The 25,486-nt window shown below is 43.6% G+C and overlaps 1 protein-coding gene across 1 annotated transcript in view; it reads left to right on the forward strand.

The window, feature by feature from the left end:
• Positions 1–324: 324 nt before the first annotated feature.
• Positions 325–25,486, forward strand: part of CTXND2 (cortexin domain containing 2) — a 41,622-nt gene continuing 16,460 nt past the window's right edge. The window contains exon 1 of the mRNA XM_077464240.1: positions 325–506. The gene's annotated coding sequence lies outside the window, so the exon portion shown is untranslated. The remainder of the gene's footprint in view (positions 507–25,486) is intronic.

Raw genomic sequence — 25,486 nt, forward strand, 5'->3', positions numbered from 1 at the left:
AGAGTTACCCCCTTAAATATGGCTAAAAGGATCAATGGTGTCAGTGGGAACTTATCGAAGAGGCAGAAATTGCTCATTGCTCAAGGAACCCCTAGCAACCTCTGAAGGAACCCTGGTTGAGAAACCCTGGTATAGTATATAGGTCTTTCTATCCTGGAAGTATTGGTGAGTTGGAATCCTGCTCATTAGACTGATGGCTCTTGTTAATGAATAATGACCCAGCGTCAGGGGTGTGCGGTGCAATGGGACAGATTTGCAGCGTGTACACACAGCGTCCCCCCCACCCCTCCTCGTCCTGTACAGCCTGCAGGATAGGAGATCTCCTTCTCCCATGAAACCTTACTCTGGTGCATCCCCGGCTAAACAATTCATGAAATTGGTCCGGCTGAGCCATTCTGCATCACAAGCAGCTGGGGAGAGCGCTGCGGAATAAGCACGGTCAGGATTCCCCTCCGTTCATGGACATTAGTCACCCGGGCTGCAGGCACAAATGACAGGATTAGCAGGTAAAAAAAAAAAATCCTCCTTTTTTCTTTTATCTTTTCCTACACACTGCTCCACACCGCCGTACCATCGCACACCGCACACACTGCTTGTATTCTTACATCTGCATACACTAACTGAGCGCGTCCTCCCCGGCCATGAGCATCACCCACCGTGGAAATCCAATCCGCACGCCAAATAAACTTTGTGCTGCTTCATTTTCTGCCATCATTTCTACATGTCTATGGACAGTTTTTCCTGGTTTGCGACTATACTGCATATTTTTTTTTTGCAGTAAATGCACAGCTGTGTTATTGCATGGACTATTTATTTAGGGACCGCATGGAGTATGCTCGTTGGTTAGGTTATAAATACCAATCAAGCCAAGGACACATACAGACCTATTTTAGCACACGATATTTTGGGCAACTTGCATAGAAGACAATCGCCCTTTTTAAATAACAGGATGCCATCTGGCCTGATAAATGCATGTCGGGCATGTCGGGCACAAATATATGTGCCCAGCATAGCCCTGCCATAGCCCTGCATGCTGCCGGACACAGCCATGCCAGGCACATATACCCTGCATATCGGACACAGCCATGCCAGGCACAGATTCTATGCATGCTGGACACAGCCATGCCAGGCACAGATACCATGCATGCCGGACACAGCCATGCCAGGCACAGATTCTGTGCATGCCGGACACTGCCATGCCAGGCACAGATTATATGCATGCTGGGCACAGATTCTACACATGCCGGACACAGCCATGCCAGGCACAGATTCTATGCATGCCGGACACAGCCATGCCAGGCACAGATACCATGCACGCCGGACACAGCCATGCCAGGCACAGATTCTATGCATGCCAGACACAGCCATGCCAGGCACAGATTCTATGCATGCCGGACACAGCCATGCCAGGCACAGATACCATGCATGCCGGACACAGCCATGCCAGGCACAGATACCATGCATGCCAGACACAGCCATGCCAGGCATAGATACCATGCATGCCAGACACAGCCATGCCAGGCACAGATTGCATGCATGCTGAACACAGCCATGCCAGGCACAGATACCATGCATGCTGGAGACAGCAATGCCAGGCACAGATACCATGCATGCCAGACACAGCCATGCCAGGCACAGATACCATGCATGCCAGACACAGCTGTGCCTTGCCAATAAATGCATGCTGGGCACAGCCTTGTCATTGCATGTACTATTTATTTCAATAGGGACTGCATGGAGTATGCATATTGATCAGGTTCCAAATAACAAAATTGCTAAGGATACATACAGACCTATTTTGACAAGCGGTATTTTTAGCGACTTGAATGTGTGTGTATATCAGTTACATTTTAAATAACAGGATGGCATGCTGTTTTTTTCCGATAAATGCACACTGGGCACAGCTGTATCATTGCTTGTATTATGTATTTTAATGGGGACTACATGGAGTATGTTCATTGATGATGATTGAAATACCAACCATGCTAAGGACGTATACAGACCTATTTTGGCACACAGTAATTTGGCCAAATTGAATGTGTACATATTAGACAGTCACAGTTTAAATGACAGAATGCCATAGGGCGTGTTTGCGATAAAATGCATGCCAATGTTTATTTTAATGAGGTTACAAATACCAACAACAGTAAAGAGAGATACAAACCTATTTAGCACACAGTATTTTGGGGACACCACACTGAGGACACATACAGATCTATTTTGTCTATATAATAGTTTTGGGAACTTGAATGTACATTAATATTTTAAATAATAGGATGTGATAAATGCATACTGAGCATAGCTGTGATATTTGCACAGCATATACCATTTATTTTAATAAGGACTGTATGCACATTGATTCCAGATACCAATAACACATTGGTCTCCAAACTCCAGCCCAGGGGGCCCAGATGCAGTCCTTTACTTGCCTTTAACTGGTCCTTGGGGCACTATTCCTCCCAATGACATCAATGATGGGGAACTATTCCTCCTACTGATACCAATGATGGGGAACTATTCCTCCCACTGATACCAATGATGGGGAACTATTCCTCCTACTGATACCAATGATGGGGAACTATTCCTCCCACTGAATCTAATGATGGGACACTAATCATCCCACTTATTCCAATTATGGGATATTATTCCTCCCACTGACATCAATGATGGGGAACTATTACTCTCATTGACACCAATGATGGGGAACTATTACTCTCATTGACACCAATGATGGGGAACTATTCCTCCTACTGATACCAATGATGGGGAACTATTCCTCCCACTGATTCCAATGATGGGGCACTATTCCTCCCACTAATACCAATGATGGGACACTAATCATCCCACTGATTCCAATTATGGGACATTATTCCTCCCACGGACAACAATGATGGGGCACTATTCATCCCACTTACTCCAATGATGGCACACTGTTCATCCCACTGATTCCAGTTATGGGGCACTATATCTCCCATTGATGCCTGTGATGGAGCACTATTCCTCCCACTGACACCAGTGATGGGACACTATTCCTCCCACTGACACCAGTGATGGGGAACTATTCCTCCCACTGACACCAGTGATGGGGAACTATTCCTCCCACTGACACCAGTGATGGGGGACTATTCCTCCCACTGACAGTAATTACAGTGGGGATCGAAAGTTTGGGCACCCCAGGTAAAAATGTGTATTAATGTGCATAACGAAGCCAAAAAAAGATGGAAAAATATCCAAATGGCATCAAATTACAGATTAGACATTCTTATAATCTGTCAAAAAAGTTAGATTTTATTTCCACCATTTACACTTTCAAAATGACAGAAAACAAAAAAATGGCGTCTGAAAAAGTTTGGGCACCCTGCAGAATTTATAGCATGCACTGCCCCCTTTGCAAAGCTGAGACCTGCCAGTTTCATGGATTGTTCTCAATCATCGTCTGGGAAGACCAGGTGATGTCAATCTCAAAGGTTTTAAATGGCCAGACTCATCTGACCTTGCCCCAACAATCAGCACCATGGGTTCTTCTAAGCAGTTGTCTAGAAAACTGAAACTGAAAATAGTTGACGCTCACAAAGCTGGAGAAGGCTATAAGAAGATAGAAAAGCGTTTTCAGATGTCAATATCAGACAGAACAACTCGCAGGATTGTGAGAGAAGCAATTTAAAACCCACGTTTGACTGCACGATCCCTCCAGAAAGATCTGGCAGACACTGGGGTTGTGGTACACTATTCCACTATAAAGAGATACTTGTACAAATATGGTCTTCATGGAAGAGTCATCAGAAGAAAACCTCTTCTACGTCCTCACCACAAAAATCTGCATTTGAACTTTGCAAATGAACATATAGACAAGCCTGAGGCATTTTGGAAACAAGTTCTGTGGACCGATGAGGTTAAATTAGAATTTTTTGGCCGGAATGAGCAAAGGTACGTTTAGAGAAGAAAGGACACAGAATTTAATGAAAAGAACCTCTGTCCAACTGTTAAGCATGGGGGTGGATCAATCATGGTTTAGGGTTGTATTGCAGCCAGTGGCACAGGGAACATTTCACGAGTATAAGGAAAAATTGATTCAATAAAATTTCAGCACATTTTAGATGGTAATTTGATGCCATCTGTGAAAAAGCTGAAGTTAAAGAGAGGATGGCTTCTACAAATGGATAATGATCCTAAACACACCTCAAAATCAATGGGGGATTACATCAAGAGGCGTAAACTGAAGGTTTTGCCATGGCCTTCACAATCTCCTGACCTCAACATTATTGAAAAGCTATGGATAGACCTTAAAAGAGCAGTGCGTGACAGACAGCCCAGAAATCTCAAAGAACTGGAACACTTTTGTAAGGAAGAATGGGCAAAGATACCTCAAACAAGAATTGAAAGACTCTTGGCTAGCTCCAAAAAGCGTTTACAAGCTGTGAGATACTTGCCAAAGGGGGCAGTACAAGATATTAACTCTGCAGGGTGCCCAAACTTTTGCAGATGCCATTTTTTGTTTTCTGTAATTTTGAAAGTATAAATGATGGAAATAAAATCGAACTTTTTTTGACATATTATAAGAATGTCTAATCTGTAATTTGATGCCATTTGGAGATTTTTCCATCTTTCCCTGGCTTCGTTATGCACATTAATACACATTTTTACCTGGGGTGCCCAAACTTTCGATCCCCACTGTATGGGGCACTATTCCTTTCCCTGAAACCATCAAAACAGGGCATTATTCTTCCCACTAATGCTTATGATGGTGCATTGTTTATCGTCATTGATGCATTTTCTACTTACATTGGCCACAGTCTAGGCTCCTCAAAGTCTGAAGGACAGTAAACCGGCCCTTCGTTTAGAAAGCTTAGAGACCCCAGCAATAACACTAAGGACACATAGAGACCTATTTTGGCAGATAGCATTGGGGCAACATGAATGTGTGTATATTACACGCTGTGGATATGTCCCTGTGTGATGTTGGTGATGCCAATAGATTTGCCATCTGTACTTATTCTCCATCTTCACTTCTTCTATACTGTTCGGAATTTTCAAACCCCTTTATTGTTCTGTATTCATGGATTCCTTTGATTTCTTTTTTTTTTGTATGGTTTTTCAAGCTTGCCTTAATTTTACAGCTTTGTTTATTATTTGATGATAACTCTGATTATAGGGAGAGCACCTAATTAGTACTATGGATGGCATTTCCAACTGTAGCCTGCAAGATTGTAATTATATCCAATCATCCGTACAGAGTGGTAATATTTGTAGTTACACAAAGTCATGTGTTTGTAATGCGGCTCTGTAGCGTATGCTCTTTACTATGCAAAATTGCACTTTTTTAATGACTCTCTGCATGTATAAGGGGGCCCAACATTTCCGCAGCCCCTTTGTAGACAATAGTAGGACCCCGGACATGCTTTTCATTACGTTGTTAAGTGAAGATAATGTTATTAGTAGAAGTGCACACAGAGGTGCACCCCAAAAAACTGCGTAGCTGTTTATCCATTGAAATTCTGTATGAATGGGGCAATATTAAATGGACTTATTATTATTTATTTATTTATTTATATAAATGTATTATTATTATTATTTATTTAAAAAGAAGTGTTCATGGGGAAAATACTGCACTAGATGGCTTTGAATATATTTATTTTCTAGGATACTGAACACTATGGGGTTGATTTACTAAAGGCAAATCGACTGTGCACTTTGCAAAGTGCAGTTACACTCTGCAAACGCAGTTGCTCCAGAGCTTAGTAAATGAGGAGAAGCTCTGCTAACCTCCATTATCCAATCTTGTGCAAGCAAAAAAATATTTTATTCTAATATTTATTCTTATCTCTAAAGTCTCTTCTATTGCTCCTGATCTTCTCCAAATCTTCAAATTCCTTTTTGTTGCTGCTGTGATCTGACTTCCTTTTATAGGGTGGCTACGTTCGTTCTCCATGGACTCACTGTATGTAGGAACATAGTCTCCATCTCTTACTCCAGAGATGGACTATGGACTATGGCCCTGGTGCCCAACCCGCAGCCTTCAGCAGTCTGTTCTACATATACAGGCATACCCCACTTTTAAGTACACAATGGGGTTTATTTACTAAAGCTGGAGTGCAAAATCAGGTTCACTTCTACATAGAAACCTGTCAGTGTACAAGTTGTTGGGTATCAACCCTGGCAACCCCTAGACGCGGAAGAGCAGGCCAGGAGAAGGTAACCAGTAAGCCCATTATGTCAAGGCCGCCCTTGACATAATATCAACCAGAAAAAAAACATGACTTAGTAGTTGGTGGAGAAACCCTTGTTGGCAAGGACAGAGGTAAGACATTTCTTGTAATTGGTTACCAGGTTGGTACACATCTCAGGAGGGATTTTGGTCTTTAAATCCTTAGGGTTTCTGGGCTGTCACTTGGCAACTCGAAATTTCATCTCCCTCCATACATTTTCTATAGGATTAAGGTCTGGAGACTGGTTAGTCCACTCCAGGAGCTTAACATGCTTCTTCTTAAGCCACTTCTTTGTTGCCTTGGCGGTATTTTTGGGGTCATTGTCATGCTGGAAGACCCATCCTTGCCCCATCTTCAGTGTTCTGGCTGAGGGAAGAAGGTTCTCATCCAAGATTTTACAATACACGGCCCCGTCCATTGGTTCCTCAATGTGGCAAACTCAGACCTTACCTTTGGCAAAGAAACCACCTCAAAGCATAATGTTTTCACCTCCGTGCTTGACTGTAGGGCTGGTGTTCTTAGGGTCATAGTCAGCATTTTTCTTCCTCCAAACATGGAGAGTCGAGTTAATGCCAAAGAGCTACATTTTGGTCTCATCTGACCACAGCACTTTCTCCAAATTTCACTCTGAATCATTTAGATATTCACTGGCAAACTTGAGACGGACCTGTACATGTGCCGTCCTGAGGAGGGGAACCTTGCGGGCTCTGCAGGATTTCAATCCATGGCGGCACATTGTGTTACCAATGATTTGTTTGGTAAATGGTCCCAACTTCCTTGAGATCATTCACAAGCTCCTCCCGTGTAGTTCTGCTGATCCCTCACTTTTCTCATGATCCTCATTACCCCATGAGGCGAAATCTTCCATTGAGCTCCAAACTGAGGGTGATTGATGGTTATTTTGTATTTCCTCCATTTACGAATAATCGCTCCAACAGTTGTCTCCTTCTCATCAAGCTTCTTGCTGATGGTCTTGTAGCCCATTCCAGCCTTCTGCAGGTCTATAATTTTCCCCCAAAGGACTTCCCCAAAGTCCTTTGACAGCTCTTTGGTCTTCACCGTGATGGTGAGGTTTGAATAGAAGAAAAAGATTCTGTGGACAGGTGTATTTTATAGTCATAGCGTGTTGTCGTTAGGAGCACCTTCTTAAATTGACCAGACTAATCTGTGTACATACTGTAGCCAGTCTGTGGGAGCCAGAATTATCGCTGGTTGGTAGGGGATCAAATACTTATTTTACTCACTGAACTGCAACTCAAGTTATACCATTTGTATCGTGTTTTTTCTCGATTTTTGGTTGAGATTCTGCCTCTATCATTTCAAATAAACCTATCATAAAAATGATAGACCCTTAATTTCTTTGTAGGTGGGCAAACGTAAAAAATCTGCAGGGGATCAAATAATTTTCCACTGTATGTAGTATAGAGATGGGCGAACAGTTCGGCCTGAGCATGATTTTGGGCCGACCATTTGCCTGTACGGCCATTCACTGAATACCTGAATTTGCAGGGTGTTTGCCCCGACAAATGCTCTATTTGTGGGGAAAAAGGACGTTGTATTTGGGTACAGCATCACACGGTTGTAGGTCAAGTGGTTGTGTATGGATTTTTTGGAAGAATAAGGATATTGTTTCATTTTAAGAATACATTCCTTAATAGAATTTATTTTAAGATCAGCATTTTAGGCGGTGCAGTGGCGTAGTGGTTAGCACTCTTGCCTAGCAGTAAAAAGGGTCACTTGTTCAAATCCCAACCACGATACTATCTGCCTAGAGTTTGCATGTTCTCCCTGTGCCTGCGTGGGTTTCCTCCGGGTACCCTGGTTTCCTTCCACACTCCAAAGACATGCAGGTAGGTTAATTGGCTTCTGTCCAAAATTGGCCCTAGTATATGAATGGGGACCTTGGATTGTGGGCTCCTTGAGGGTAGGGACCAATGTGAGTGTGCAATGTAAAGTGATAGGGACAATTGTAGACACTCATTCAGGATGGACTGGTGTCTTTATTCAACCTCACTGACTATGTAACTATGTATTAATGTAAAGTGTATAACTATGTTTTTTTTTTTTTAGTTTGTTTTGGAAGTTTTAAACCCTTATGCCGCGTACACACGACCGGACTTTCCGGTAGACTATGTCCAACGGTCTTCCTGACGGACTTGCGGCGGAGTTCCTACGGACTTTCCGAACGAACGGACTTGGACACACACAAACAGACTAAGTCCGTTCGAAAGTCCGTTCCTTTTGGACGTGATGACGTAAAACTGGACTAAACAAGGAAGTTCAATAGCCAGTAGCCAATAGCTGCCTTTGCGTCATATTTGGTCCGTCGGACCAGCACACAAACGGTTTTCTCGATTTTAGTCCGTCGGAATTGAGTCCGTCGGATAGATTTGAAACATGTTCTATTTCTAGGTCTGTCGGATTTATTTTTCGAAAAACGATCGGACCAGCCCACACACAATCGGATTGTCCGACGGACTAATCCCTTCGGTCCTAGTGTGCCAGAAAGTCTGGTCGTGTGTATGCGGCATTAGTCATATTTTTATTGTATACAGTATAATACAAATATGTGGATATATAGTTTAGGTGTTTGTGGATTAATTTAAAGTAAAACTAAAGGCAACATTTTTTGCTTTAGTTTTGGATGGAGTGGAGAAGGAGTAAAATGGAGAAGGAGTAAAACCCCTGTCCGGTTTTTATCGCTGTCTGTGCCCTCGTTAGGGAGATTCATCCTCTCTATTTGTCCTGTTTACCATCAGGGGCGGCCTGTCAATTAAGGGCGCACGAACGCAGCCCCCTCTCTCCAGCCACCCCCTCTATGACTAATGAATAGATTTATGCATAGCATGAATCTATCCATGTCCGCCGCTGCCATCCCCTATTCAGGAGTACGGCCTCTTTTCAAATGCCAGGCACCTGAATTCCAGCTGCGTTTTTTTTTTTGGGGGGGGGGGGGGGTTTACCACTTCCCGCCCGGCCTATAACAGAATGAAGGTCGGGAAGTGGTTCTGTTATCCTGACTGGGCGTCATATGACGTCCAGCAGGATAACATGCCCGCGAGTGTGGTGTGTCAGACTGACAGAGGCTTCTTACCACGTGATCAGCTGTGACCAATTACAGCTGATCATCATGAGAACCAGGAAGTGCCAGTAAATGGCATTCCTCGGTTCACGCTGACAGGTAGAGCCGATAGGCGGCTGTCCCTGTCCGGGGGTGGGGGGGGTGTCTGTGCTGATAATCAGCACGTTATCAGCACAACCCTATCAGATGTGCCAATCAGTGCCCAGCAGTGCCCCAATAATAAAGTCTGCCAATGCCCACCACAGTGCCAATCTGTACCCAACATTAATACCTGTCATTACCTGCCCAATCAGTGCTGCCGATCAGTGCCACCTGTCAGTGCCCATCAGTGCCGCCTATCAGTGCTGTATATCAGTGCCACCTATCGGTGCCCATCAGTGCCGCCTCAGTGCCCATCAATTCTAAATATCAGTGCCTCCTCATCAGTGCCCATCGGTGCCACCTCATCAGTGCCAACTCATCAGTGCCTGTCAGTGAAGGAGAAAACAAAATTTTAGAACATTTGAGGGGCACAAGTGGCTGCATATGATGGGCACAAGGGGCTGCATATGATGGGCACAAGGGGCTGCATATGATGGGCACAGTGAGGCTGCAATTGATGGGTTTTTTCTTCAGTATTTTTCAGTTTTTTTGCAACCCCCCAAAAATTTTGAATACCAGCCCCCACTTTTTACCATTATCATCGAAAGTGAAAGAAAATCCCAAATTTTGGGTTGTCACCAAAACAGGACTAGAGGGGAAAACTTCCAAAGGGTACACTAGTTCTGGTGACAACCAGTGATTCTGTCACTTTGGAGGGATTGTCTCCCACATCCTGTTGTGGTTATTAAACAGGAAGTGAAGGGAATTCTCCCCAATGGGACACAGATGGCAAAAAAAAAAACTACAGCGGTTATAACCCTCAATTACTCCCTTATCCAAAATGAAATGATAAAAAAGGTTTTGCCTTTAGCTCACTTTGAAACCATTCTATAGAGAAGAAAGCACCTTACTCCACATGTGCCACTTCAATCTGTGGTCCAAGTTACATGAGAAGTGTCAGCAGATCTGGCTGTCATAGAAGACAGTGAAAGTTACACCTCTGGGTTTGCTCAGGAGCCCTTAATTAGGACAGATAAGGAAAGATAAGATGTCCAATCTACTAATGTGAAGTGAATCTCAGGTGCCCAGAACAGAGGAGGGCTGAAACTCCAATCTGAAGATGTCTGTAGATAAGAGGTGCCAGACATCCAGACGTGAAGGATATCTGAAGCCAACATTTTTCATTTTGTGTAGGGTAGGGAATGCTGACAGCATTGAACAGGATAAACAGAGGGTGAATCTTCCTAATGGGGACACAGAACATATTAAACACCTGACAGGGGTTCTAACGCTTCCCTTCTCTACAGGGCAGCCATCAGACATTTTGGGACCCCACATTGAGTCCCCTTGGCCTAACCACCAGCATTCACCAGGGCCCGCCCACTGGCCATCCAACCAAATTTGCCCACTGGCCCCTGCCCCACCAAGTCCTTCAGTGCACCCATTTTTTATTTTAACACTCTTGCAACTTAATGTGTGAAAATGAAAAGTGTATTCCAAGTCATCAGTGCTTGCATTCCCATATATTCAGCAAAGAGTTGGCCTAATCCAGTAAAGAGACATCCCCATATATTGAGGAAAGTGATGGCTCTATCCAGCAAAGAGATAGACCAATCCAGCAAAGAGACAGCTTGTCCAATCCAGCAAAGAGAGCCTCATATATTTAGAAAAGAGACAGTCCAATCCAGCAAAGAGACATCCCAATCCAGCAAAGGGACGACCCAGTCCAGGAAAAAGATGACCCGATACAGTAAAGAGACGGCTCAGTTACAGGACACCCAGGCCCCCTACATGTGTATGGGCTGTCCACACTGATGGCTGCCTTCTCTACAGGGTAGCCATTAGAAATATCGGGGGCCCCCTTACACAGATTTAGGCCTGGGTCCCTCTGAGCCTGCCCACCAACATTACTCAGGGCCTGCCCACTGGCTGTCCTGCCAAATCGGCCCACTGGCCATCCCACCAAGTCCTTTAGTGCACCCACTTTTATTTTAACACTCCTACAACTTAATGTATGAAAATCAGTAAATGTATTCCAAGCCATCAGTGCAGGCATCCCCATAGATTCAGCAAAGAGACATCCCAATCCAGCAAAGAGATGACCCAGTCCAGAAAAAACACGGCCCAATCTAGAAAAGAGACGGCCCAGCTGCATGTATAGTAGTCTTCTGTGCCAGATGAGTACAATACAGTCCAGGCCTCTTCTATATCAATCCGTCAGGCCGGCCAGGACTGTACTTGTATGCATGGCTTTTTTTCAGGGGGAACCTGAGTTCCACCACCTCTGGCTCAGACCCTTTGGTGCCTGCTCAACACAGTCTCTTGTAAACACAGAAGTCTGGTTTCTGTGTTTTCAAGCGACAGCTCTGCATTCTGTATATAATGCAATCCTGATATTTATTGCCCCTTTAAGACCCTCCTACTGTTTTCATGAAATTTGACTGAACACACCCACTATTTGATGTGATTTGGAGGGTGTGTGTAAGGGGGGGGGGTTGGGGCCATGGTTGGGGCCCGGGCAACTGCGCCCCTCCAAACGCCCAGGCCCCTACTTGTGTATCGGCTGCCCTCTTCCAATGGTGGTCCTGCTTCTCTAAACAAAAGTGGAGCAATACAAGGAGGAAGAGAAGCACAGTAAGAAACAATTTCATGGAAAATAGGTCGCAGGAACATTAAGTAGAGGAAGTGTATGGATTATTTTTGAAGAATAATGATATTGTTTAGTGTCGCTTTAATGAAGCCGTTGGACTGGTCTTTAATATTGATCGGTGATTAGTTCTGGAATCTCTTTGGTGGATCTATGTGACTCTGAACAGTTAAACTTCCTGGATAATGCAGACATTTAAATACGAAGTGTCACATTGAAAATATCTGGCAAATGTCCTAGAAAGACCTGTCACATATCCCTAATGAGATGTATGGAAAGAGGATATATATAGAGACAACTTGGCTGTACGTGACAGCCGTCCCTAATTTCCAAGGACAGTGCGTTTTGATGTGTCCCTTGGTTTTTACTTTTTTGAGATTTCTCTGCTTTACGGTCGTGGTCACGTTTACAGCGAATGAATTGTAAGAGGGTTTTCTGCTCTACTTCACATCCATCTTTATTATATTTGAACAGAAAAATATATATAATTTTTACAAACTCCAGGTTTTCATGTTATCACCATTTGATTCTTCTGCGGTAGGTAGGCATCTTCTGTCATGCACATCTAAAGGCATGGAAAGAATAGGTGCAGGTACTCCTCCCTCCCCCTAGTCACCCTGTGTCTCTGTGCCCCTACTCACCTCCAAATAGATCTCCTGCAACTTGCCACAATAGACCCACAAGCAACAATAGATCCAACCAGTAGTAATAGACATCCCCAGCAACAATAGATTCTCTCCAGCAATAATTGATCCCCTTCAGCAACAAAAGATCCTCCCAAGCAACAATAGACCCCCCCAGATACAAAACACCCCCACCCCCATCATCAATAGGACTCATCTCCAGCAGCCAGCAACAATAGATCCACCCAGCAACAATAGACATCCCCAGCAATAATAAGTTCTCTCCAGCAACAACTGATCTTCTTCAGCAACAAAACATCCTCCCCAGCAACTATAGTCCCCCCTCCACCCAGCAACAGTATATCCCCCAGATAAAGCCCCCCCCCCCCAGCATTGATAGGCCCCCCTCCAGCAGCCAGCAACAATAGATCCACCCGGCAACAATAGATTCTCTCCAGCAACAACTGATCTTCAGCCCCCCACCCAGTAACAGTTTATTCCCCAGATACAGCCCCCACCCCAGCATTGAAAGGTCTTTCTGCAGCAGCCAATAACAAAATATCCCCCGCAACAATAGATCCCGTCAGAAAAAATAGCCCTCCTCCCAGCAACATTTGATTCACTTTAGCAACAAAAGATCCTCCCCAACAATAACAGATCCCCCCCCCCCGATACAAAATGCCCTCCCCTTCCCCAGCCTCAATTGGTTCCTCTCCAGCAGCCAGCAGCAACAGCCCCCCCCCCCCGTCCTTTAACAATGGATCTCCCAGATTTCCATGCAACAATAGATCCCATCACCCAGCGTCAACAGACATTCCCAGCAACGATAGATTCCCCTCAGCAACAGTTGATCCATTTAGCAACAAAACATCCTGCCCAACAACAGTAGACCCTCACCCAGCATCAATAGGTCTCATCTCCAGCAGCCAGCAACAATAGATCCACCCAGCAACAATAGACATCCCCAGCAATAATAGATTCCCCCCAAGCATATATAATAGATCACTCCGGAAAAATTATTCCACCACAGCAACATTTGATCCCCTTTAGCAACAAAAGATCCTTCCCAGCAGCAATAGACCCCCCCAACAACAATAGACCACCCCCCGATACAAAATACCCTCCCCCTTCCTGAGCATAAGTAGGTCCCTTGCAGCAGACAGCAACAGCAGACCCCCTATTCCTTTAACAGTAGATTCCCCCAGCAGCACTAGACCCTCCCCAGCAACAATGGATCCCCCAGCAACAATAGATCTCATCCCCCAGCAACAAAAGCAAGTGAATTCCCTCTAGCAACAATATATCCCTTCCTAGCGACAGTAGTTTCCCCAGCATCCAGGATCAGTAAACCCTCAAGCACCCCTTACCAGTACATACACGCTAGAACTGGAGGTGCCGGAACTGCGTACCATCGCATTTCCACTGAAAAAAACCTCAACCAAAGATATCTTAAGACTGGAGGCGACATTTTTCATTTTTATCTAGTGGATTTTTTTTCATAGCCTTTTTTGGCAACGCAGCACCACTAAATTAATATAATATTTGCAGATATACTAACATCTCTATTATAAAAAATCATGTACGTATACATGTGTGTGTGTGTGTGTATATATATATGTATATATATATATATATATATATATGTATGTGTATGTGTATGTGTATGTGTATGTGTATGTGTATGTGTATGTGTATGTGTATGTGTATGTGTATGTGTATGTGTATGTGTATATATATATATATATATATATATATATATATATAAAATGTGTATGTCAGTAGGTAGGGAAGGCTGTAAACTCTAATAATTTCTTGGATCAATGGAAGCTCTACTCGTTTCTTAGATCAATGTCCAATGTCCACTTCTTCAGAAGAAGGGAAGTTGATATATGGCCATTATTGTACATAGACCTGTCAAGGTCAGGGGTCAGGTTCAGAGGCCACTAGCTACAGCATTAGAGAGGCTCCCATTGACCAGCTGAATAAGTACAGAAGCAGATCACCCTGCTGGATGACACAGACTCACCCAAGGTGTGGAGTATAAGAACTAACCGGTGTTCACCAGAGCTCCTGATGATGGAGGTGGGTTTTGCTGCGTGTTAGTACCAGGTTGTGGTCCTCGGGATCGCCCCACCAAGATTTGAGCAATCCAGGGTCCAGTAGCTGATTGATATAGCAGGTAGGGATCAAGCAGAAGTGCAGTCAGTAAACAAGCCAAAGGTCGGTAAGAAATGGTTACAGGTTGAGATCAAGCAGAAGCGTAGTTGAGGAACAAGCCAAAGGTTGTTAATGAGTGGTAGCAAAGATATGGACAGCAGCAGGAGTACCATAAGCAAGATAATGGCTGGAGAGAACACAATAACATGGTAAATGGGAAGTGCAGAGGTATGGCTAAAATTGGAAGTTCATGGGAGGACCAAAGGCTTTAAGAAAAGCAAGGTTCTAGGTACAGTATTATAATTCAAAGAATAGTCCAGGGAGCTGTCCAGCATCCCAGGTGGCTCAACAAGAAGAGATATTCCCAGACACAGCAGAGGTTGCAGGTTCAGACCCAGGTCCTAACAACTTTATACATTTGTAGGAATAAAACCATGTACCCCCTGACAGAAACAACCCACAAGAAGATGAAGGGAGGGCTTCAGGGGACCTAGAATAGAGACAACCAGTGCTGGGACAAGGTCACCCAGCACCCAGACCCAGTGTCGGGACAAGGTCACCCACCGCCCAGAACAAAGATGCCAAACTGCGCCCCCCTTTCCCTTAGGGTTAGGGTCAGGGTGCCCCCTACCCCTGCAATAAACCATTGCGCCAGGGGCAGCCGCCCCTCCTGCCCACCCCCTGTCCCGGCCCTGTCCAGACCCAAACCTTACAATAGTATGCATCCATAAAGAGTGTTAAATATCAATCCGCTAAGCTGTACTCCTAAATAAAAACTACAGACATCAGTGCATTTGATGAGCAGCTACCCACATGGTCCTATAAAAGGGTATCACTAGTTTTGAGTTAAACCTAGTTCCACAGAGAACATGGGTAAAAACCTCAAATGGAAAACAGGTTCTTCTAATGGAATCCCAACACCTTCCCGGGTAGCAGTCAATGGAACAATGCATGTGTTAGCACATAGGAGAGATTAAACGCTTATTACACAATGCTTCAAATTTGTGTGATTAATTGCTAAAGAATATCCTGTCAGTATTTTTAAAACCTCAAAAACAATTCTTCCTGCAAAGCAAAGAGTTAGTACTTGCCCATCTCACTGCAAAGCAAAGAATTAGTACTTACCCGTCCCGCTGAGACATCTTGGGTCTATTAGACCCCAGATCTCTCCTCTGCCCATAAAAGCTTTGGATCATAATAAGATCGGTGACTCCTCTGTTTTTCCTCAGCTGGCTCCTGCATCACTGCAGGACACAGGGGGTTAATGAAAAAAGCCACTATGTATAGAAAGGGGGGCAGGCATCTGCCACAGTTGGAAGGGTTAAATGCAGAAGATGTAGTATATAATATAGTGTATAGTTGATCATTATATATTCTTTTCATGTGGCAGTTTCCATTGTGTGCCTGCTTTCCTTTGAAGCGTGTGTGTTTTATAATTGCCTGAGAACATCCCTTCTGTTTTTTTCCCGATATGAGTGTTTTGCAGTTATCTGGCTGTTTTGGATCCAGACAGTACAGCTGCAAAAAAACAGGCCCTACTTTATTTTTATTCTTGGATATAGGGCCCATTTAAATAACAACGGAGCCCTCATTTATCAGTGACTTCAGAGATGGTGTTCTCATTGCCCTGATTTGTTTGCAGTGACAAATGTATCATTGCACTACTCTATGATCTACTTGTAATAGTAACATAAAGAGGAAAAAAAACCCTAGGGTGGGACTTTAACCACTTCAGCCCCTGAAGATTTTACCCCCTTCCTTACCAGAGCACTTTTTGCGATTTGCCACTGCGTCGCTTTAACTGACAATTCCACGCTCGTGCGACCTTGCACCCAAACAAAATTGACGTCCTTTTTTTCACACAAATAGAGCTTTCTTTTGGTGGTATTTGATCACCTCTGCATTTTTTTTTTCTATAAACAAAAAAAAGCGTAAATTTTGAAAAAAACACAATATTTTTTACTTTTTGCTATAATAAATATCCCATTTCTTAAAAAAAAACATTCTTTCCTCAGTTTAGGCCGATACGTATTCTTCTACATATTTTTGGTAAAAAAAAAATCGAAATTATTATAGATTGGTTTGTGCATCTACAAAATAGGGGATAGATTTAGGCGGCGATCTGCGATTTTTTTTGTGACTGCGACATTATGGCAGACACGTCGGACACTTTTGACACATTTTTGGGACCATTCACATTTACACAGCGATCGGTTCTATAAAATTGCACTGATTACTGTGTAAATGTGACTGTCAGGGAAGGGGTTAACACCAGGGGGCGCTGCAGGGGTTAATATGTTCCCTATGGAAGTGATTCTAACTGTGAGGGAGGGGGACTCACAAGGGGAGGAGACCGATCAGTGTTCCTCTGTACTGGGAACACACCATCGGTCTCCTCTCCTCTGACAGCACGTGGATCTGTGTGTTTACATACACAGATCCACGGTCCTGCTGTGTTCCCGGGCAATCGTGGGTGCCCAGCGGACATAGCGGCCGCTGGGCACACGCACCGGGTCCCGAGACGGCCGGGAATCAGAGGACATCATATGACACCCACCCAGGATGGGAGATCCCATCTGTGGGCGTCATATGTCTATAGGCTGGGGCTGAAGTGGTTAAAGGCACTACCACATAAACGATAAGTAGTAAAAAAATATTAAACATTTATTAGAAAACATTTATAAAATATTGCAAGTAATCGTGGATACAGTGTATACAAAATAGCAAAGAAAGTGTATATGTATATATATATACAGTATATATATATATATATATATATGTATGTAAAGTATATATAACTTCCTGAACCCGACGCATTTCAGAAATGAATGCTGTCTCCTTCATCAGGGGGTTTTACAGAAAATACGGTATCTATAAAATTCAAATGCAAAATAATCAACCATGATTGAACCCTTCCAAATGATGCAGGATAGTCATATAGCACTCTCACCTAGCAGTAAGAAGGGTCGCTGGTTCAAATCCCAACCACGACACTACCTGCCTGGAGTTTGCATGTTCTCCCTGTGACTGCGTGGGTTTCCTCCGGGTACTCCGGTTTCCTCCCACAAACCAAAGACATGCAGGTAGGTTAATTGGCTTCTGTCCAAAATTGGCCCTAGTATATGAATGGGGATCTTGGATTGTGGGCTCATTGAGGGTAGGGACCAATGTGAATGTGTAATGTACAGGGATAGGGACAATTGTAGACACTCACTCAGGTTGAACTGGATGGACTGGTGTCTTTATTCTTTATTCAACCTTACCTACTATGAAACTATGAAACTATATACAGAATACTAGCTATATGACTATCCAGCATCATTTGGAAGGATTCAATCATGGTTGATTATTTTGCATTTGAATTTTATTGATACAGTATTTCAGGGATATGCAATTAGCGGACCTCCAGCTGTTGCAGAACTACAAGTCCCATGAGGCATAGCAAGCCACAAGCATGACACCCAGAGACAGAGGCATGATGGGACTTGTAGTTTTGCAACAGCTGGAGGTCCGCTAATTGCATATTCCTGCAGTATTTTATGTGAAAAATCCCTGATGAAGGAGACAGCATTCATCTCTGAAATGCGTCGGGTTCAGGAAGTTATATGTTTCTTTGCATTTTTGTATACACTATCCACGGTTATGTGCAATATTTTATATATGTTTTGTAATAAATGTTTAATATTTTTCTACTACTTATCGTTTATGTCATGGGTCTTCAAACTACGGCCCTCCAGTTGTTCAGGAACTACAATTCCCATCATGCCCAGCCATGTCTGTGAATGTCAGAGTTTTACAATGTCTCATGGCATGTGTAGTTTCGCAACAGCTGGAGGGCCGTAGTTTGAGGATCCCTGGTTTATGTGGTAGTGCCTTTAAAGTCCCACCCTAGGGGCTATTTTCCTCTTTCTTGATACATTGGGGATGTGGCACAGCCTCTACAGTTTTCTTTATCAGAAACCCTTTTCATGTAATAGTAACATACATCCATGTACAGGGTGCCTGCCGGGTGCATACATGTCTTTAATTTGTAAACTGTGATTTGTAATTTGTAAAAACACTAATAAAAAATTACTATTTAAAGAAGAATTCCAGATATACATGTTTTATGCATAGTTACATTGGTCCAGCTGTAACCAATGTAACTATGCATATATATCATACCTGCCAAATAGCCCTGGAAGCTGAAAATCGCTGAAGTCGACACTTTTATTCTTGTGATCTCCACTTGCTGGTGGGTCCCGTGCTGCGTAGCCGGCCCATTGCATTCTGCACATAGGAAGTCAGGCAATTGGTACAGGTGCCATTCAGGGAATACTTTGCAATTTATGAATGAACGCAAAGCATTCTCTAGTTGGTCAAGGTGAATAGGTGATACCATGCTTTACACCTCGTCCAATCTAAGAATGCTTTGCATTCATTCAGGAAATGCAAAGCATTCTCTGAATGGCACCAATGCCAAGTGGCCGACCTCCTGTGTTCCCAATCCATCGGCCCAGCTGCTCAGCATGGGACTCAGAAGTAAGTAGTGATCGCTAATGTAGCAGGTAACCTTTGCAGAATGGAGGAGGACCAAGGGTAAATCTTACTCAGACAGTACAGGACACAGGATGTGTAGTCATAGCCTATGGGTTATATGTCACCACCCTCAGATAAGTGGATAGTGTCAAAAGCTTTGCAGGGAATACCCCTCTAAATGCAGCATCATATAATCCCCACCCACTCCAGTTTTTTTGTTAGTGTCCTTAGATGATCAACCCTTTCTCCTCTGGAGAATTTTTACACAAATTCATTTTATTTTTCCTTCACTGAATCTCCAACTTCTACCAGGTAGACATCCAGGCTTCTGCTGATGCGACCTTTGGCCTCAAGGTGCGTCGGGTTATGATCTGAGCATTTCTAGTCCATTGACCCTTGTGGCCCTGTTTACCGTTGTTTGATATTTTATTGCCCAAACCTCAAATTATTTTTAGGATTCATGCCATGGTCTATGGCAGTGGTCTTCAAACTACAGCCCAGGACCAAATGCGGCCCTTTGCCTGCTTTTGTCCAGGATTTGGGGTACTATTTCATCCACAAATACCAACAATGGGGGCATAATTTTCATCACTGACACCAATGAAAGGGCACAATTCTTCCAATGACACCAATGATGGCGCACAATTTCTCCCAATGACATCAACAATGTGACCCAATGACACCAATGATGGGGCACAATTCTTTTCAATTACACCAATGATGGGGCACAATTCCTCCCAATGACACCAACAATGGAACACGATTCCTCCCACTGACACCAATGACTGGGTACAATTACTCCCACTGAAACAAACGATGGGGCATTTATTTTTTCCCCTCTGACGTTGGGATCTTTTCTACTGCCAATAGCTATAGTCTGGCCCTCTAAAGTCTGAAGGACAGTAAACTGGCCCTTTGTTTAGAAAGCTTGGAGACATATATATATATCATCTGTCCTGTACTATATGAATAACCTAATGGGATTTTGACTTACCTGTAAATTCAAAATCTCAGAATCCAGTACAGGACACCGATCCCCTGCCTCTGTTCCCTGTTTTTACTAATTGCTTGCTACAAAACTGGAGTCCCACAGAATAGTGGGGGTTATATAAGGGTGCATGGGGGGGGGGGGTGGTCCCAGTAAAGCTTTTGCCAGTGTCCAGTCACCTAAAGGAAATGGCATATAACCCATCTAGAACTACACAACCTGTGTCCTGTACCCTACTCCAAGATATGGAATATAGAGGTGAGCCATAAGTGAGTTCAGTTTCAACCAGAAAGTCTTTAAAATAAATAAGAAAACATCAGGTTGGTTTCACTCGCCAGCATCTACTGGAAACGTATTATCATTTTTGGATGGATTGACTCTTTAAAAGGGCTTTCCATATTTCGCATGAACGTACATGTGAAACTAAAACTGTTGAAAAAGAGTGTCATTGAATGAACCATAGACCTTAGTGATGACGTGGGGATTGTTTGGCTCATTGGTTGTGCTTTGCAATGAGCTCAGTCCACATCAGATATGCCGTTTACGGGCTTGCTGGCCCACTTGCTTTTCAAACAGAAAGAAAAGTCCAACAAACAGCTTCCCTTGCATGGGGGTTTCCACCATCAATATGAAATAAACAATATTTAGCCTCCTTGTCCTCTTTGGCAGCCCTGCTGCTCAGGCCTCGTGCCCTGGTCCTCATGACCATCTAACACCTCACCCCTGTGCTCTCTGTCAGCTCTCTGCCTCTTTCTTGCAGCTCCATCTCTCAGGCTCGGGCCGCTGTCTGTCCTGTCCCAGACAGAACTATGCAGATATGCACCTCTCTGGTTGCCCCTTTGCAACCTTACATGGACTCCTTGGTAGGGTGCAGCCCTGAACTATGGTCGGGTCCAGGGGCGGACTGACCATTCGGCCGCTCAGGCACTGCCCGAGGGCCCCAAGCCGCTGGGGGCCCCATCAGGGTTGCCAGCCTCAGTAAAACCAGGGACAGTATGTAAAAATCTGTGGTTTTTTTTACAGCTGTCTCTGAAAAGTCCCTTACTGACATCCTTTTGGTCTAAAAATCCTGAGATTATAGCTGCCCCACCTCTCCAGTACCTTCTCAGCCAATAGAAACATGTCTGTGTATACTGTGTAATTGTATACTGTGTGTGTGTGTGTGTGTTTGTGTATACTATGGGGCCCCATAATCTCCTATTGCCCAGGGGCCCCATAATCTCCTATTGCCCGGGGGCTCCATGAGTTGTCAGTCCGCCCCTGGTCAGGTCCTAGATTTGAAGGGCTACAAACACCTGCATGCTCGGCCTTATGGTTATTGGCAGGACCCAGACCCTGGGTTGGAGACTCTTTGTCACTTTCTCCTACCTTTTCACTGTGACGGGGCCTCACACTTCTAATCCTAAAATACTCATGGCTTTGCATCAATGTACACAGGCAACTATTGCCACTACTTATATTGGGGAATTTGGTCCAAAAGTCAAAAAGATGTAGCCCCACCTGATAGCCTTTTCTGAAAAGATAAGTCTGCCATGGTTAGAGTGTCAACTGGTATTCTCCATAATTACTTATTACCTATTGGAAACCATTTGCAGACCTTCTGAATTTTGTTCCTAGCCCATCTGATGTAATGTAGCCTGAGCTTGCCCTGTCCTTTGATTTCATCCCTTTTTGTATATTGCAAAGCTGGTCTCTGTAGTCATGCATCAATAAGCCCGAAGCTGTTTGCCATAGGAGCCTGGACGAACATGACTTTTCATTAAGTCTTCCAAATAAAGCAGTCTTCAAGCTTTGAAAAACCTAGGGCCCTAAGGCTAAATACAAATTGTTTAATCAGAAAACCCATTCTTTTTACTGTTTTTTTTACTATACCCGTGCGTTGGTCACTTGTTCAGATTACTTCTCACACACAACTACTGCTGAGATGCATAGTCAATAACCTGCAATTAGTAGCTACATAGAACAGAAAAAGCTGTGCTCTCCTACCAAAAATCCCTCTAGAGTCATTCCCGAGTCTCATAAGAGTGCAACAAGGACATCTTCTAATGGAATTGAACGGTTCTGAACCATGAAGGTCATTAGAAGATCAGATCTCCGACTCTGTGCCAGTAAAGGGTATTAATCTGACTTCTGTCTCCTTTATCTTGATGAGAGTTGCCTAGTGATGTATATACACAGGGACATGAATCCTATAACACCAAACCTTCACATCACAGCTGGGACGTTCCAGAGCAAGCTGAGCATGCCGCATTTCACGGCACGGGGTCTCCAACAGCAACATCTCATTCATCTTCCCTAACACAAGATCCTGATATATCTTAATATTGGACAGATAAGTTATTATGGGAACCCTAGTGCATAAATATAGTCATAGGTTAAATGGTCTGGCTGCGCTATAATTTATTCAAGCAGCAATATCCTTTGGCAAGTAATGTTGGAAATAATTAATGTACGGTATATTTAGTTCAATGTCCTCTACATGGACCTCTATCCAATTGCTATTAAATTGGTATTATGCTATGTAAATATTTTAGTACTGAATATTAAAAGGTCTCATTAAAGGGTTTTTAGTTAAAGGTGAACGCCAAGTATGATCTTAGTTGCATAGTTATGTCGGTCCAGCTTGGCTCAAAATAAGTATGCATACCTCATGGATTAAAGTGGTTGTAAACCCTTACAAACCACTTTGACCTACAGGCAAGTCTAGATTAAGGCTTTCCTGTAGGCCCAAGAAATATCTCCTAAACCTACACGGTTTAGGAGATATTTACCTGAAGACAGCCACCACTGTCCACTGGGTAAGCCGCAGATCGTGGCGATATGCCGCGAGTGTCGGCTCCCGTGCGCATGCGCAGGAGAGGCGTCATCGCTGCTCCGGCGAATCACAGCGAGACCCATGGAGACCCACCAAGAAGATGGACGCTTGGAACTACAGGGGACACCAGTGACTTCGCTGGCTCCTGTGTCAGGTAAGTGACACATAATGGACTACTATGGGATGCATAGTAGTCCATTATGCTTTACCTTTGCAGGGAATCAAAGAGGAAGTAAACCCATCAGGGTTTAATGGGGAAGCTGAAAATCACTGTAGTAGTTGATCCTTCTTGTGCCAAATGGCTACCCCACTGCCTACTGAACAAGGGAGCCACTCGCTTGGCACCGCCACCATTTACAGAAGATCTTCTGATTTTCAATGAATACAAGGTGGAGGGGGTGACTGTGCCACCACTTCAACTCCCCCTGCAGTCCCCCTAAATACAGGCATACCCCACTTTTAAGTACACAATGGGGTTTATTTACTAAAACTGGAAAGTGCGAAATCAGGCTCACTTCTGCATAGAAACCAATGAGCTTCCGGGTTTTATTACCAAAGCTTAATTGAACAAGCTGGGGTTAGAAGCTCATTGGTTTCTATGCAGAAGTGAGCCCCATTGTGTACTTAAAAGTGAGGTATACCTGTACTTATCTGAACTCAATCTCGATCCGGAAGTGTGCAGGAGCCGAGACTCTCTCGGTCCTCTCCCTCCTCATAGGCTCAGATACAGAAGTGAGAGCCATTGGCTCCCGTTGCTTTAAATCATAGCCAGTGACAAGGAATTGGGAGGCGGGGCTCGGGAGCAAGCATGCATTTTGGTCTCATCACTCCAAATGACTTTGTGGCAGAAGGTTTGAGGCTCGTCTCTGTGCTGTTTGGCGTATTGTAAGTGGTGGCATTTGCGTAATAATGGCTTTCTTCTGGCAACTCGACCTTGCAGCCCATCTTTCTTCAAGGGCTTCCTTATTGTGCATCTTGAAACAGCCACACCACATGTTTTCAGAGAGTCCTGTATTTCACCTGAAGTGTTTTTGTGTTTTTTTTCTTTGCATCCCGAACAATTTTCCTGGCAGTTGTGGCTGAAACTTTAGTTGGTCTACCTGACCGTGGTTTGGTTTCAACAGAACCCCTAATTTTCCACTTCTTGATTAGCGTTTGAACACTGCCGATTGGCATTCTCAATTCCTTGGATATCTTTTTATATCCCTTTCCTGTTTTATGCAGTTCAACTACCTTTTCCCGCAGATTCTTTAACAATTCTTTTGCTTTCCCCATGACTCAGAATCCAAAAACATCAGTGCAGCACTGGATGAAAGATGCAAGGGTCTGTCAGGAGTCCAGAAACTCATTGACCTTTTATATACACATACTAATTACAAGCAAACAGATCACAGGTGAGGATGGTTACCTTTAATAGCCATTCAAACCCCTTTGTGTCAACTTGTGTGCATGTTATCAGGCCAAAATCACCAGGGTATGTAAACTTTTGATCAGGGTCATTTGAGTCGTTTCTGTTTTTCATTATGATTTAAAATGAGTAAACACAGTTGATTGATAATAAATGGCTTCAGCCAAAAACTAACCATGAGTGAAAGAAAAGTTTTTGTGTTATTCGTATTCTCTGAAAAATGGCCAAGAAATCATAAATTCTGATAGGGTATGTAAACTTATGAGCACAATTGTATGTAACTACATAGTCTTATGCCTAGTATACATGATGACAAAATCAAATTGAAAATACAGCTTTCGTAATGATCATGCGATAATCTGATCTTTAATAAGGGCCGTTTCCCACTGTTGCGATGTCCGAGATATTTTTCCTCAGGGGTACCATGTAAAAAAATGAAAGCCTCCATAATGTAATTCAGTAAACCGTTTTTATTTGTAAAAGATAAATATTGCACTTACATCAGAGTAAGATTCATTAAGCATTCATATGGGTAAAAAAACAGGAAATCCAGAGCTCAACGTGGTCCATAGACGGGATGTGACGCAATGATGCTCTAACTCCGTCTTATGCGTTTCGTCTCTCAGAATCATCAGCGTTATCTTGCTATACCATCCAGTATTTATTGTGTACAGTAACCTTCTTCTTCCCACATTGCAGGCTATGTATACTCCTCCCTCTCCTGTCTTCCAGCCTATTTTCTTCTTCTTTTTTTCTAATCTGATCATTAGTACACAGCTTCCGACAGCTGATCACGCAACAGTTCACGCAAAATTATCCAAAGACACAAGTACAAAATATTTTCTCGTATGATACCAGAACAAATGAATTTTCTGTAATTAGTGTAGTATTTGTACAAAAAAAAATTGTGTAACCAAGACCGTGCATGCTCAGAAACAAAAGGATACATTACAATACATGA

Source organism: Lithobates pipiens, unplaced genomic scaffold (assembly GCF_037356315.1).
Source record: "Lithobates pipiens isolate NorthernLeopardFrog02 unplaced genomic scaffold, aLitPip1_a1.2 Scaffold_30, whole genome shotgun sequence".
In the NCBI taxonomy this organism is placed as follows: Eukaryota; Metazoa; Chordata; class Amphibia; order Anura; family Ranidae; genus Lithobates; species Lithobates pipiens.